The 14236-nt window shown below is 46.5% G+C and overlaps 1 long non-coding RNA gene and 1 gene segment (V, D, J or C); one reads left to right on the top strand and one right to left on the bottom strand.

Annotated features, from left to right (window-relative positions):
• LOC102415345 overlaps positions 1-14236 on the bottom strand; it is a gene marked incomplete in the record, with an annotated part of 786957 nt that overhangs the window by 138468 nt on the left and 634253 nt on the right.
• Positions 1953-5724, top strand: LOC102390731. Its single transcript, XR_003112526.3, has 5 exons — positions 1953-2637; positions 3115-3224; positions 4177-4399; positions 4831-4897; positions 5121-5724. It is a non-coding gene; the product is annotated as an uncharacterized LOC102390731 (long non-coding RNA).

Below are 14236 nucleotides of genomic sequence, written 5' to 3'. Positions count from 1 at the left end.
GATTTCTTATGACTTCTCACAAGACAAAAATCCAAATCCTTTTTCCTGGTTTGCAAGACCTTACCCCATCAGGCCACACCACACCATGGCAGCCACTGCTCTGACCTGGCCACCAGTGCTGACTCATTCCCGCAGAGTGGATGCTCTTCTCCAAACACAGTCCCATCCACCTTCCTGAATTGCCTAAGCTGCTGACCCTCTTCTTGTCATGTCTTTCTCCAGTCCTTCCATTGGTCAAGATCCTTCATCCTTTAAATCAGTTCAACTATAACTTCCACCAGGGAGCCTTTCCCCATTCTCCTTAACCAAACTAATCTCTTCCTCCTCTGGACAACTGTGCATTGTACTCTGACCAACATTTATCATGTTCTGATGTTAGAAACGAGTGCTAGGAGGGTCTGTGTCTTCTATGGAAAACACACCGTACCCTACCCCATTCTCTTACAGGTTTCAGGAAGGTCCATATGCTTGAGGAAAAGGTAGATTTCCAATGGATTTTCCCAGGGCCACCAGTGTGCTCTGTCCGAAGTACAGCTGTTATGCAACAATGTCTGCCAGGAAGGCAATCTGCTAGTCTCTAATGGGAACTTGAAAGAACACTTCCAGCTGGATCACTTTTGGTGAAGGTACTGAAGGATTGGCTCTGACACTGGCAGCATTTGGGGTCCATGGTCCTTTTTGAGGTCCTCTGTGTTCAACAAGTTCCTGTAGTGTCACTGTCTTCTTCAGGGAGTAACCCAGTGTGTGTGGTTTGGAGCGACTGATTAAGATTTCCTACACCGCTGCCACAGTGTGAAAAATTAAATCCACCAGTTAGTAACCAGGGTTGCCTGGTGTTGGAGTTGTCAGAAGGAAGTATAGTTTCAAGGAAAATAATCTCAGACACTTCTCACGTGGGTCACAGTGTCAGTAGGTGAGGATTCAGGAGAGATTTCGAGTTTTTCAAAATCACAAGGCAGGAGGGTGTAAGGTCTGCCATAGATGTCAAACCTGGACATCAGACCTGGTATCAAGCCTCAGGCATTATCCACCCTTCGAAGATCTGGACCTGGATATTCAGAGCCCCGAGGCAGGTCTGTATTTGAATGCAGTGCATTAACCCTACGGGCTTTCCTTGCCTCTTGAGTCTTATGTATTGACTGTCAATCTCCTCTCTTATGGAAATTTCTGTACATTGTTTTTTCCAGGTATAGAACAGAGATGATGCCCTAGAGGCCTGTCCCTTGATCATACTGAAGACATCTTGAAAAATAACATAGCATGGGACATGCTTAACATATGATGAACTCAACTCCCATGAACAGTTACAGGAAAATGGTATTTTAGAAAGAACTTTTTTTTTTTTTCCCAATTGCTCTAAGGAGAGTTTGCTTTGATTTACAACATTTTTGTGAGAAGAATGAAGACCCTGAAGATCTAAATTTGAACCGTAGGGAGAAATTTAAGTTAGGTGTTTTTATAAAGGGGTATTTCTTTTCTTTACTCCTTCATTCCTTTTTTCTCTTCTTTCTTTCATTTTGCATTTTTTTTTTAAAACCAGAGGATAACTGCTTTATAGTGATGTGTTCCTTCTTTCTTCTTTCCTTTCTATCTTTTCTTTTCTTTCAATAGAACTGATCCTTGAAGATTGTTGAGGCTGAGAGGGTTTTGTTGGTAGACTAGAGATGCTAGATGAACTTACAGCACTGTTGTTGAGAAAACTAGAGTAAGGCTGAGAATGAGTTTATTCACATCTAAAACAAATATCCACTCATTGGGGAAAATTATGAAGTCCTCATACCACTGAATTCAGATGTACATTAAGATAGAAAATATTCTGTTCTTTGGCAGAAACTAACAAAATTCCCTAAGGCAATTATCCTTCAATTAAAAATAAATCAATTAAAAAAAAGAAAGTATTCTGTTAAGAAAAATTAATTTGTATCTTTCAAGTTAGAAGTGGAGGGCATATTTTCTCCTAAATATGAATATAGTCAAAGCTCTTGGTGTCTCACACATCATATTTTAAGACCTAGTAACACAGTTTTTGCCTTCTTGGGCCATGAAGACCAGCCTCTACCTGAGATGGTGGAGGGTTGGTGAAAAGCTTCCCTGGAAGGAGTAGTTTGGCTCACTGTCAGTCATCCCAGGGCAGCAAAAGAGCTGGTTTTAGACTCTGCACATGGATATGTGGGAGGCCTGCAGATTTTTACTGGGGGCACTGACTGGTCCCTGCTATGTGGAAGTCTGCAGGGAGACAGGAAGAGGTTGGGTTTGGGATCTTAAAACGTGCATTTCCTTCTCTCCTCTAGCAGTAAGCTGTGCTTTGAATGATGAAGAGAGCAGGCTGTGTCCATCGCCAGGTGGAATCCATTGGCAGTAGGCAGAGCGGACAGCAGCCTGGAGAAGGGTCTTGTGGGATGACAGAAGGGGGCCTGAAGGAAAGCTCTGGTTCAGTGAAGTTGCGGAGCCCCATGGGGACCCATGGTGGGATGAAATGACCCTAAGTCCCCTGGGGACAGAATGGATGCTCCACATTACCATGATAGAGCCTGCTAGTTATAAACTGAATATTCATGAAACGATGTCAATATTTTGTAATCCACAGGCTGATGAGATCTGAGGACACATGGGTGATATAACGAAGGACTTCTGAAAGTAAGAGATCTGAAACTCTTGAAGTGGTGTTTGAAATAACGTTTGTACAATGACAACCACTGCTTTAATTAATAACCTAATTATCCTTGGCTGTCTTCAGGACTAAAAATGTGCAGCAACTAATTGATGGCTTAAAGTTTAGGTGTTATAAGAACTGGAAAATAGCAACAAATCTGAAAATGGCCAATTCCAATTTATGCATATATATGTATGCATGCTTCATCTACCCATTCATTGAACAAACATTTATTGTCAAACACCGTGTTTACTGCCAGGAATATAGAGCTTATTAAGACATTACCCTCAAGGAGCTTACACCTGAGTAGGTAGAGATAGGTAGCACTCTGCATCCCCATTCAGAGAGACAGATGGTTCCTGATTAATGACACCATGAGGCAGATTGTCGTCTCAATCTTTCTCAGGGGATTGGAGCCAAATCTGCTTTCTGGTAAACTGCCTTTTATTTCTATGACCCAGGTTTGGAGGAGCTGCTGTAATAGGCTCGACCGTGCTGTGCTCTCAGGGTGTTCCAGTGGTCCTTGGTTTTGGCTTCCAACCAGAGGCTACATCCTTCAATGACGGCCCAGGTGGGGTTGAGGATGGAGCAGAGCACCTAGAGATTTGGGCGGTCCAGCACTGCCCTCCAGTGGTCAAATGTAGGTGTGCGGGAACCACGGATTCCTAGAGCGAGGTTCTGAGGTTCCTGCCCATTCATCAGGGGGAAGAGGAATGACTCCTTTGGATGAGGTTGGGAAAGCAGGAATTGGAAGCCACAGTTGAGAAATTAAAGCGAGACTTAAGATTGATTAATAAGCAGGCACCTGGAGTTGTATATGTAGAGAGAACTAGAAACAAAACTATGTCAGTCTCCCAATTTGAATTTTGGCTGACAAGATGACCAGGCTGCCTTGGGGTGTAGAAAGTGCTGTGATACTGGAGGGGCAGTGGTCACCCAGAGATGCAACCCCAGTCCTCTCAATCCTTCCTGGTGTAGGTTCTCAGAAGGCTTTGATCAAGAACTGTTATTTTTCAGGTTGATGGGCAGTCAGGGAACAAGCACAAATCTCCTGAAATGAAATCAGAGGCAAATTCTCCAAACATTAGATTTACAAAGGGATCTATCCCATAGGGAGACAAATCTGTTCTCAGCATTTCTCCTGGGACTCAAGCATTCTCAGTCTCCCCACATCCTACATTTGGGCAGTTCAATAACTCTACTTTGGAGGGGAATTTCTGTCTCTTAGAAGCAAGGAGTATTCCTCCCAGCCCTCAGTTGGGTCAATGTCACTGGAAGATGTCCAGCACAGTAGAACACTGTCCTGTGTCCCAGATCACGGATCTAAGAGTCAAGGCTGAAGTAGTCTTGGCAGCCAGTGTGTGCTTGGCAAAGTCTGCAACTGGTGCACGGTTTCCTTCCTTTTATGTTCGCACATCTTAGCACATGGTGTCCTCTAGAGATATCATCGCTTACCTTTCAAGGTCATGGAAGCAATGGAATTTCACTGTGCCCTGAATCTCCCCCTGCTGTATTTCTTCTAGTTGATCTATGACTTGGCTTCCTGAATCTTCAAGCCTGAAATCTTCCCTGCCCCTGCCCGTGTTGGTGTCTTCCCCTGCTTCCCTGAAGACAGAAACGGATTAGAGAAACTTCCTGATCAAATGGAAAAAGCAATACCAGACAAACAGTTACAGCTCAGGAGCTGAGTAACGGTAGCATAATGCATCTTGGTGGTCGGATTGCTCACACTGTTGCCTCTAGAACGTGAGTATCCACAGCCCTACTGTAGAAGACTCCGGTCTTTACTACAAGAACAAGGTTCAATCTGTGAATCCAGGGCAGGAGTCTGAGAGCAAGATAATGAAGATGGAACATGAATATTTTAGTTACAGGGCTCTTAGAAGACAAGATGAGTCGTAGTAACTCTGTGCATGTGTGTAGCTCTGTGTGCACTGCCCTGTAGTTAAACGGAAGCTTTCTAAAGTCAAGAACTGTGCCTTCCCTGCCCTCCTTCCTAATGCAGGGCACTTGGTGATAAGCATATTGCGCCATAGCACAGTGGTTAAGAGATGATGCTTTGGAATCCAAGCCCTTTTACTTTAATTTTTCAATCTTGAGAAAAATTCCTAGCCTCTCGGAGGCTTGGTGCTATAAAACAGGGATAATAATACCTGCTCTCCACTCTCCGCTCTCAGGCAGAGCATCTGTGAAGATTTGGAGAGCTGGTACCTGTGCAGCCCTGGGCATTGTGGATGGCACGAGGTCAGTGTTCAGTAAAGAGTAGTTATTTTATTATTTCCATGTGTATATATGCATGAGATCTCTGGGCACATGAGAATTTTTCAAAGTCCAACTTAGCTGCAAAATAAATCAGCCTCATTTCAGAAAACCAAAAGCATGCAGGCATGGAGATGAACAGATTCCTTTCCTGTTTACCCTTTGCCACCTCCTTCTATAACTGTAAAGTCTTTGTCCAAATTTCCAGGGACCAAACTTGTTCTTGAACCCTGTCTAGAAATGGGAGAACCATCCACATGTGGAAAAGCTTTCAGCTGAAACAGACAAGAGGTGGCTGATCCTCTCTTCTTGATCCAGTCTGGGCGCTCACCTTGTAGTTGGCTGGGCTTGGTCTCCTGCTCATTGGAAAAGACTCTGATGCTGGGAGGGATTGCGGACAGGAGGAGAAGGGGACGACAGAGGATGAGATGGCTGGATGGCATCACTGACTTGATGGACATGAGTCTCAGTGAACTCCAGGAGCTGGTGATGGACAGGGAGGCCTGGCGTGCTGCGATTCATGGGGTCGCAAAGAGTCGGACACGACTGAGTGACTGATCCGATCTGATCTGGAGCTACCAAAATGAGAGAGACTGGGAAGCTTGGTGTTCAGTCATGTCATCACTGGGATCCTACTAGGAGAACAAGGTACCATGCAGCCACTGGAAAGGCTGAGTGTCTAGAAAGGGCCATAACAGAGGAAAATCCTTCTTCTTGGCTGACTGGGACCAGGACTGGCTTTAAAGCAATTGGCGCAGATGCTGAGTGAGGGGGTGCTTTCATTTTGTGCTCAATAAAACCAGTTTTATTCAGGGAAGTGAATTATTATCCCCCCCGGGAAGGGTGAAGGTATAAAAACAGGTCATAATTCTTGGAGGATCTCATTCTTCTGTAGCTGGAGACAGGAAGAAGAGTGGGAGAGAGAGGGAGAGAGACGGATGGAAGGGAGCGCAGCTGTCCCAGGGAGTCCTAGGGTAATTACCCGCTCCAAGGTCTCCTGGAGCTTCAGGATGCTGCCAGACGTGTGCAGGCCCTCTGCACACCGCCCCGCAGAGCCGGCATCCAGGGTCCACCTCCTCCCCTCTGTGGCTGCTCCTCATGTCCGGGAACACATCAAAGGAGGTTTGATATTCATAACCGCTGTGAGTCATGTCCACATGGAACTACAGGGAGCCGCCCGCACCGCTGCATGCTGTCTTCAGCCTTTGTCAGTGCAGCTGAGCCGAGCCAATCCCCCATTATAGGCGAGAGGAGTTGCCTCCTGGGAGACTTGGACTTGTCCCTAGACCCTTGTGCAGAATAAAATGAGTCTTTTTTTTTTTTTTTTTCCACTGAGAAATAGTTATTAAAACATCCTGGGGTCTTGACTCTGGATCTGCACCACCCACGGGGACAACTCTGTGTGGTCCTTCCCTAAGAGTGTGGTCGCCTGCAGGCCCCGCTGTTAGTGTCAATAACATCTGAAACCTCCCTGTCTCCTTCGTTCTGGGGACAAAGGAGGTCGACAAGACTCCAGCCATGACCACATTTCTTCTCAGCTGGAGGAGGAAATTCTGCTGCCTCCTGTGGAGTCTGGCTATTGTTGGAAAGGGCTGGCTGAGACTGGAGAAATTAAAGCCCCAGGATCGCAGAGCCGGAAGAGGCCCTAGTCCCCATCCAGTGCTAGCCCTTCAAATTACGGATGAGCAAATTGAGGCACAGAGAGGTTAAGTGACTTGTGTAAGGTCACACAGACCTGTGAGGATTTCTAGCACACAGAATCTTTTTCTGAAAGATGGAGGGGAATCGTGGCAGTGTGAGCCTTGCTATTACATTCCCACTGGAGGTCAGCTTCAGAGGCTCAGACCTATAGGAAAGGGATGGGAACTAGAAGAGCCAAAGCCATACCTCAGCTGTGTATCTCAGTTTCTCTGTATGAAAAATGAATGTATTATTTACCTTCATTTCAGGACTGTTGAGGGGCTTCATGAGTGACTCTGAGAAGTCCTGGGAGCTTGGACTTTGGGGTGGATGACAAGTCTCTTTCTGGGCTCTGGAGTGGAGTTCTGCTTGCCTGGGCTGACTCACCTGTTCTCAGTTCCTCAGTCACCACTGAGGCTTCAAGGAGCCCCTGGGTTTGGGAGAGTGGGGAAATTAGTGTGGAATGACCAGCCTGGGTGGTTGGACACACGACATGGGAGTGGGTATGGGGGTGGGATATAGTAAAAAAAAAAAAAAAATACAGCAATACCTGCCTGCCCCCAGCCCTGTGTAGCAGTCTCCCAGGAGAATATGTGTGATGTGCCCACCAAGGGAAAACATTCCTCGTTACCAAGACCAGATTCCTGACCTTTGCCTGGGGAGGCATGGGAAATGGACTCCCCATCTGTGTGCAGTTGAATGCGTTTTTCTTTTTTAAAATCTGTTTGGCTGCTCCAAGTCTTAGTTGTGGCATGTGGGATCTAGTTCCCTGGCCAGGGATTGAACCTGGGCCCCTTGCATTGGGAGTGTGGCGTCTTAGCATCTGGGCCACCATGGAAGCCCCTGAATGCATTTTCATTACCCTGTATGCCTTCAGAACTGCCAGAAAAGCAAGCATGTCTTGCTCTTTAAAATGTCTAGAGCGCCCGTTCCCACTTGGGGTTTGTGGTTGGAAGGTCAGCCTCCAGAGCTGTCTGGTGGTAATCAGGTTCTTAATAAACAAGCCCTCAGGGACTGCCAGGGAGACCAGAGAGCAGTCCGTGCCCTGCCTGGGCTGAGTCGCAGCAGAAGCCATATGGCTTGTGCCCCTTGGCAAGGTGGCCCCCACTGGGCTGGGCAGCTCCTGCTTCCTGGCAATCCAGCCAGCAGTCTGGCTTGGCGAAGCTGCAAGCCCAGAGGCCCAGGTCTGCACATCAGTCTTCTCAACTGCTTTCTCCTGTTATTACCTTGTCAACAGCAGTATTCAGGACACAAAGGACAGCTCGGCATGATGATGCCGTGAATGACTGGTTAGGTGCCTCCTGTTTAATAACCAGAGAAATATTGCTGTGCGGCATCTCTCCATATGTTGTAGCATCTGTGTGTGGCATGTAAGGGACTCATTTTCTTCACATATCTCAGTAAAGATGTAAAGCAAAATGGAGGGGCTGCAAGCCGCTCCCTGTGCTGCCTTCAACTCCCTTTTCTTACCCTCTGCTGCCATCTAGTGGCCACTTCCCTCCTCTGCGTTGTCCTTTTCCTAACAGGGCTGAAGTCTCAGCCCCGGTGAAGCAGGAGGAAGACAGGTACAGAAACACACAGTCATGGCTTTCCTCAGAGTCCCTGTTGCAACGGAGGGTCAGGACCCATCTCCTGACATCTGCCTGAGCAACGCTGGGACTGCATCTTGGACCCCTAGAGGGCCCTTTCTCTTCTGGAGAGAGATTGTCTGTCCACTTTCTTACAAATCTATCCACCTTCCAGACTCTAAAAGTAAACCGTGGAGACCTGGCATGTCTTGCCAAAATCCCAGGTGAATCCTGGAGAGAGATAGAGTCCTGCATCTCATGCTGACATTTCCCACCATATCTTCAAGAATCCCCAGAGGCAGAGATGGAGAAAGCACAGAGCCAAAGGGAAATTCCGTTGGTGTCTTCAGCCAACCGCCCATCTATTTCCATACAGAGCAAGCAAGTGGAAGCTTGCTCCAGCCTGACCTGCAGACCGTGTTTGACACTTGCTCCATTGCCCATGATGACATCTGAATGTATTTTCAACCCTTACTCATTAGCCTGGGGTCTGGGGATGTGTGCAAAGCTGTGAAACACTTCCCAGGATGGAAGACCCAATGCAACACGAGCCAGCTTGTCCTTAGAAGTAATGAGAGCAGCGAAAGCAGAGCAGACAGAGCACAGCGGCTGCAGGGTTTATGATGGGGCTGCAGGTGCCTGCGTACTGCTGTGGGCCCCGACACTGGAGGGAGGCGGGCCTCTGCACCTCTGGGCTAGGGCTTGAAAAACAAAGAGTGATGTGGTTTTGTCATCCAACCCAGCAGCTCATGTCCTTCTCTCCAAGCCTTGGTACATGTTCATCAATTTCATTAATTGAGTTGTTGTTCTCTTATGTACTCAGCTGTAGAATATACAGTGAACTAGACACAAAAATCAGCATACAACACAGTCTCAACCTTTGAGGATCTTGTTATCTAGAGAAGGAAGTAAGGATGAACCCGACGGTCAAGACAATGTGGGTTAATTCTCCAAATGAGAAGAACAGCTGACGTAGGAAGCAGTGAGAGCATCCCCAGAGATCACAACAGCTGAGTAGCATATTATGGAAGTAAATGATTCAAGCTGCCGAAGGAATTGCTGTTGATGCTGAAATGCCTTCTAAGATGTGTGGCCACCCCAGGTACCCATGGCCTAAGGACTCTGCTTCAACTGTGGGCTACACTCCCTGGGTCAGGAGGCAAAGGGGTGTCTTCCAGGGCCCATTTATTGACTATAATAGATTTCTTCCCCTTCTCAATATTACTGTTCATTCATGAATTAATGTGTCATTCATTTACTCATTCAAGAAACATACTGTTCTAGCACTGGGGATCGAGAGAGAAAACCACAAAAATGGTGAAGCTTTCACACTAGCTTGACATTGAACTAGAGCTTCATAGAATAAACTACTAATAGCGTTACTGTCACTTTTGTCTCCATTTCAGTCCCTTCACTTGTTAAGTATCTGTTAATTTTTAATTGCTTTATCTGCCCACATGGTCCTCGCACCTTTCCTCCAAGAACACTTCAGAGAGAGATGCTGCGTCTTGAAGTGACTGGACCAGTTCTCAGGGCTTCCGGTTGGCAGGATGGTCAGAGAGATCAAGTGGAAATAGAAAGTCTAAAAGACTGAAGAAAAGACCCTTTGATTCAGTCTTGATTAAAAGTAAAATAGACTTAGTTTGCAATGATGTTTGATATGCCTTGTGAGGAAGAAATCCTATTGTGTCAAATTTTCAAAAGCCTGTGCTGATAAGATAAAGATATTTATATTCCATGACCATGGAGCTCAGTGAAAGGGGGCTGTCAAGAGACTAGACAGCTCGGGGGAAGGTTTTATGTGATTTAAACATACACAGCTTTGGCGTCTTCTTAAGTTTACTGACAAGGAACAAGCATCTCTGATATCGACTCCCCAGGAATAAAACTTCTAACGGTAAAGCATTTGATCACAAAGAGCTCAAAAAAGTATTGTATTGCTCATTTAATCCTCAGAATATTTGTGTAGGAACTAGAATTTGTTTAGTTGAGTTGTAAGTAAACGCACAATGCTTTGATCACTTTAACTCATCACCTTCTCTTTATTTCTTTTGGTGTTGTCTCTGCTTTTCTCTCAATAAACCACATGAAATAAAGCGTTGCAGGAGATGCCTTCTGGGCCTCATTTCTTCGCCAGGTCTATGGGTTGAGGTTTTATATTCTGGAGACAGAGGTTTCTAGGAAAAGATAGGTGCCAGGTAATGCATGTTTTTCCATAGGTACTGAGACCCAGACCCAGCTGCTCTTGGCCAGGCTGCTGCTGCTGCTGCTAAGTCGCTTCAGTTGTGTCCGACTCTGTGCGACCCTATAGACGGCGGCCCACCAGGCTCTGCCGTCCCTGGGATTCTCCAGGCAAGAACACTGGAGTGGGTTGCCATTTCCTTCTCCAATGCATGAAAGTGAAAAGTGAAAGGGAAGTCGCTCAGTCGTGTCCGACTCTTAGCGACCCCATGGACTACAGCTCACCAGACTTCTCCATCCATGGGATTTTCCAGGCAAGAGTACTGGAGTAGGGTGCCATTGCCTTCTCCACTTGGCCAGGCTACCTTGGTGTTATCCACACTGTCTGCAAAAACAACCCTCCTAACTCCATCAGCTCCTGGTCTTGGAACTACAGTGGAGCCTCTTTTCATTTCTGAAAATGTCACAGACAAGATTTTGGCTGAGTTTTATGCGGTTGTGAGGTGTCATGTCCTCTGAAGCCTGATGTGGAGCTGTGGGAACCACAACACTCTCTTCCCTTCGTCCCCATCACACCTTCTCTGGGATTCAGTGAGTTGAACCCCAGTCTCGCCAATCAGCCAATGGGAAGGGAACTTCGTGGTCATTGAGCGTCTACTTGAGAGCCGACTCACTTGGATTTCACAGTTCGCTGAGGCATGCATCATAGTGTTTTGTGAGCGAGCAGACCCTCAGAGGTTAAATAACTTTCTCAAGTCTTTAGCACTAATAAGTGCCAGAGACAGAATTTGCATCTAGGTCTAAGTCCTGGCGATTTCAATGACCACACACAGAAGAGGAAACTGTAGGCTGAGCCTCCCTCCCCCTCTACCCACCTCTGTCTTTTCTGAACAGCTGAGGAACTGTTTGGAGGTGAATGATGCCTCAGGTGTGTCCCCTGGCCCTAGAGCCCTGCTCCCAAGACCCCAGGACCTCCACCACAGGTTGACAGTTTCACATTCCGTAGGCACTGGGACCCGGGGCCTGGGGCTGCACCCTGGGCAGGATGGAGTGCGGGAATAACAGGATCACTATTCCAGTCCTCAGAAGCCAGCTGTCTCTGTGAGTGTCCTGAGGTCAGAACCAGCCAGTATCACAGTCATTCCTTAACCGGTCTCTGTCCTGGGGACCACCGAACTCTGGAGGAGGACGATGGGGGAGAACCAGATACCCAGACCTACGGCTGCCCTTGACTCTGACAAGCTGGACCTGGGTGAGGAAAATCCACCACAGAGGGACCCCTACCAGGCCCTTCTTCCCTTTACTTTCCCGCATGGGCCGGGTGGTCCCACTTGTTCCAGGCCAGCCTCAAGTGGGCTTCTCTGAGCTGGTTCTTGCTGTTGTAGGAATCCCTACAATCACAGGAGCCTTTGGAGCCAGAAATTTCCCCACAAGCACAGGATTGGAAATTCCTGGTTCCAAAGGCCACTGGTATTATCATCCCGACTGACAAGTGGGATTTAGTCACCAGTCCCCTGTGCTCAGGCTCCTTTGTGGTGATGTTTGCAGTTTGGTTTTGTGTTTATAGGACATGGGAGTTAGTGAGTCAGAGAGAGGGACGTGTCTCTTTCTGAGAAATTCTCCTTTAATACCATGGCATCGCAATCATGATATTGATGATTTAGCCCACATCCATTTGAGTGTGGTTCTCTATTAGGCACCATCTTCAGGCAATTGAATGGAAAGCAATTGCTCTCTCGAAGCGTTCAGTCTGAATCAAGATGGTTCTTCTACTCAAAGCAGACAGACATAAGGACCAGTGCAAAAGCATGAGAGATTTATTCCTTTCTACCCAGGAAGTAATTACATCATTGATACTGTGAGTAAGCACCTGCAGACAGGCAAGCAGCAATTAGACCCAGAAGTGACATGCCTGCCCCAAATTCAGGGCTCGCAGTGGCTCAGGAGTAGGTCTGTTGAGGGTGCTGGGCCAGCACCGTCAGCCTCTTCTTCTTGTGAGTATGAGTAGCAGAAAGAGAAAGATTGTTTAATAGAGAATCACTGAATCAGAATTTTACAGCAAGGTTTCTTTTCCATATCCCAAGTTTATGCAGAGGAAACTGAGGCTCACATTACTTATCATGGTTTTATCCAGGTCATGCATCTTGTAACAGAGACAGAGTCAGAGCCAGAGCTTTCTGCTCTCTCGACCACACATACCGTTTATACTGAATTACAAACTGAATCTGATCCTTGTGGAATCTGTGCTAATGTGCTGCTTCTAACAAGGGCAGCAGGGAGATAACCCTCTCTCCTGACACTAATCTCAAAGGTTAAACTATAGCTTCAGACTAATTTTCGTTAATAGAATATCAAGGATCTGTCATGAGTTTATTGATCCAAAATAGTGTTACCATTTTCATAAATTAAACATACATTACATAAAGTCAGTCTTCATTTATTGGTATGTTGATTTCAACGCACATGTCTTAGTCTGACATTCCACCAGTGCTGGGGCATTAATAGTTGAGGATGCCTTCATATGCTTTTTCTCCAAGTAACAAATTTGTATTTTAACCTGCACTGTCAGTAGCTGAACTCCAGAGGGTGACTAATGGATAGACTGCAGAATCACAGAAGGTTGGTGGGGATATAATCCTTTTAGTGGAGAAGTTTTCTGCGTGTGTGAAATCCTACCATGTAAGTGACAAATCTATAGGTGAGGCCAGTCTTGACCTAAAATGAGGAATTCTGGAAAATTGCAAATGCAACTCAATGCTCAGTTTTTGATGTTAGCGAAAATGTCAAAGAGGACCAGCTGTGCTGTCCATCTGGCCATTTCTGGGGATTTCAGAGGAGCAACTTCCCCCTCATCTCAGGGTGCTGGTGAGCACCACTGTGGGCCCTGGTGATAGCTCTGTGGCAGAGCTCAGCGTACACAGCAGAATTCCCTTCCATGTAAGACCTTTTTATAGCATGAATGAACCCTCAGAAACCTTTGCTGGACTTTACCAGCTTGTTCCCTGGCATATATTTCAGAAGGTGCCTGAGGCCTCAGATAGAACATGCAGGAGAGATGACACCTCCCTCCCCCCAATACATGAAGATGCCCCTTTTGGTGACAGAACTTATGTCAAGCTCAGCAGCTTAGTGTGCCCCCAGCCCTCCTTAGGATCACGGCGGATGCAGGGAGGTGAGAGCTCACACCAGCCTGGGTGAATTCTGTGTGGAACCTTGACAAACTTTACTGGGAATGAACTGGAAAATAACACAAGCTTGCATGAGAGGCGGGGTATTCCTTTTGGGGACACTCATCACAGTTAGAAAATAGCTAAGAAAGTGCAGTCTTAAGGGAGACTTGGAGTTTTTTTTTTTTTTGATGTGGACTGTTTTTAAAGCCTTTATTGAATTGGTTACCATATTGCTTCTGTTTTACTTTCTGATTTATTTGGCTGTGAGGCATGTGGGATTTTAGCTTCCCAATCAGGGATCAAACCTACACCCTCTACGGTGGAAGGTGAAGCTGTAACCACTGGACAGTCAGGGAGGTCCTGAAATGAACTTTTGAGGATGTAGAATTTGAGGCAGATCTTTGCTGCTGTTGTTCACCCCACCTTTCCTCCCATCACTCCCCATTCTTTTTTTCTGGCATTTGGAGAATGAGTTGACTGGGCACCTCTGGGAGCTGAGGGAAGCTCTGGGCTGAGCCAGGGGAGGGCTTGTCAGAAGTTATTTATTTGGACCTTGCCCTCTGGACATTAGCTGTAAGAACAAATTTCTCACAGTGTCCACATTAATGCTTTTCAAATTTATTTCCACCTGAGAACCACTTTGGCTAGGCAGATAACCTCTGGGCCTTTACCTCTCTTGCTAATGGAGAAGAAGCTTATTGGAATGAATAAAGAGACTAGAATTG

This window comes from Bubalus bubalis, chromosome 11 (genome assembly GCF_019923935.1).
Source record: "Bubalus bubalis isolate 160015118507 breed Murrah chromosome 11, NDDB_SH_1, whole genome shotgun sequence".
Taxonomy (NCBI): Eukaryota; Metazoa; Chordata; class Mammalia; order Artiodactyla; family Bovidae; genus Bubalus; species Bubalus bubalis.
Note: the sequence above shows the minus strand (reverse complement) of the source record. Positions and strands in the feature narration are given on the sequence as shown.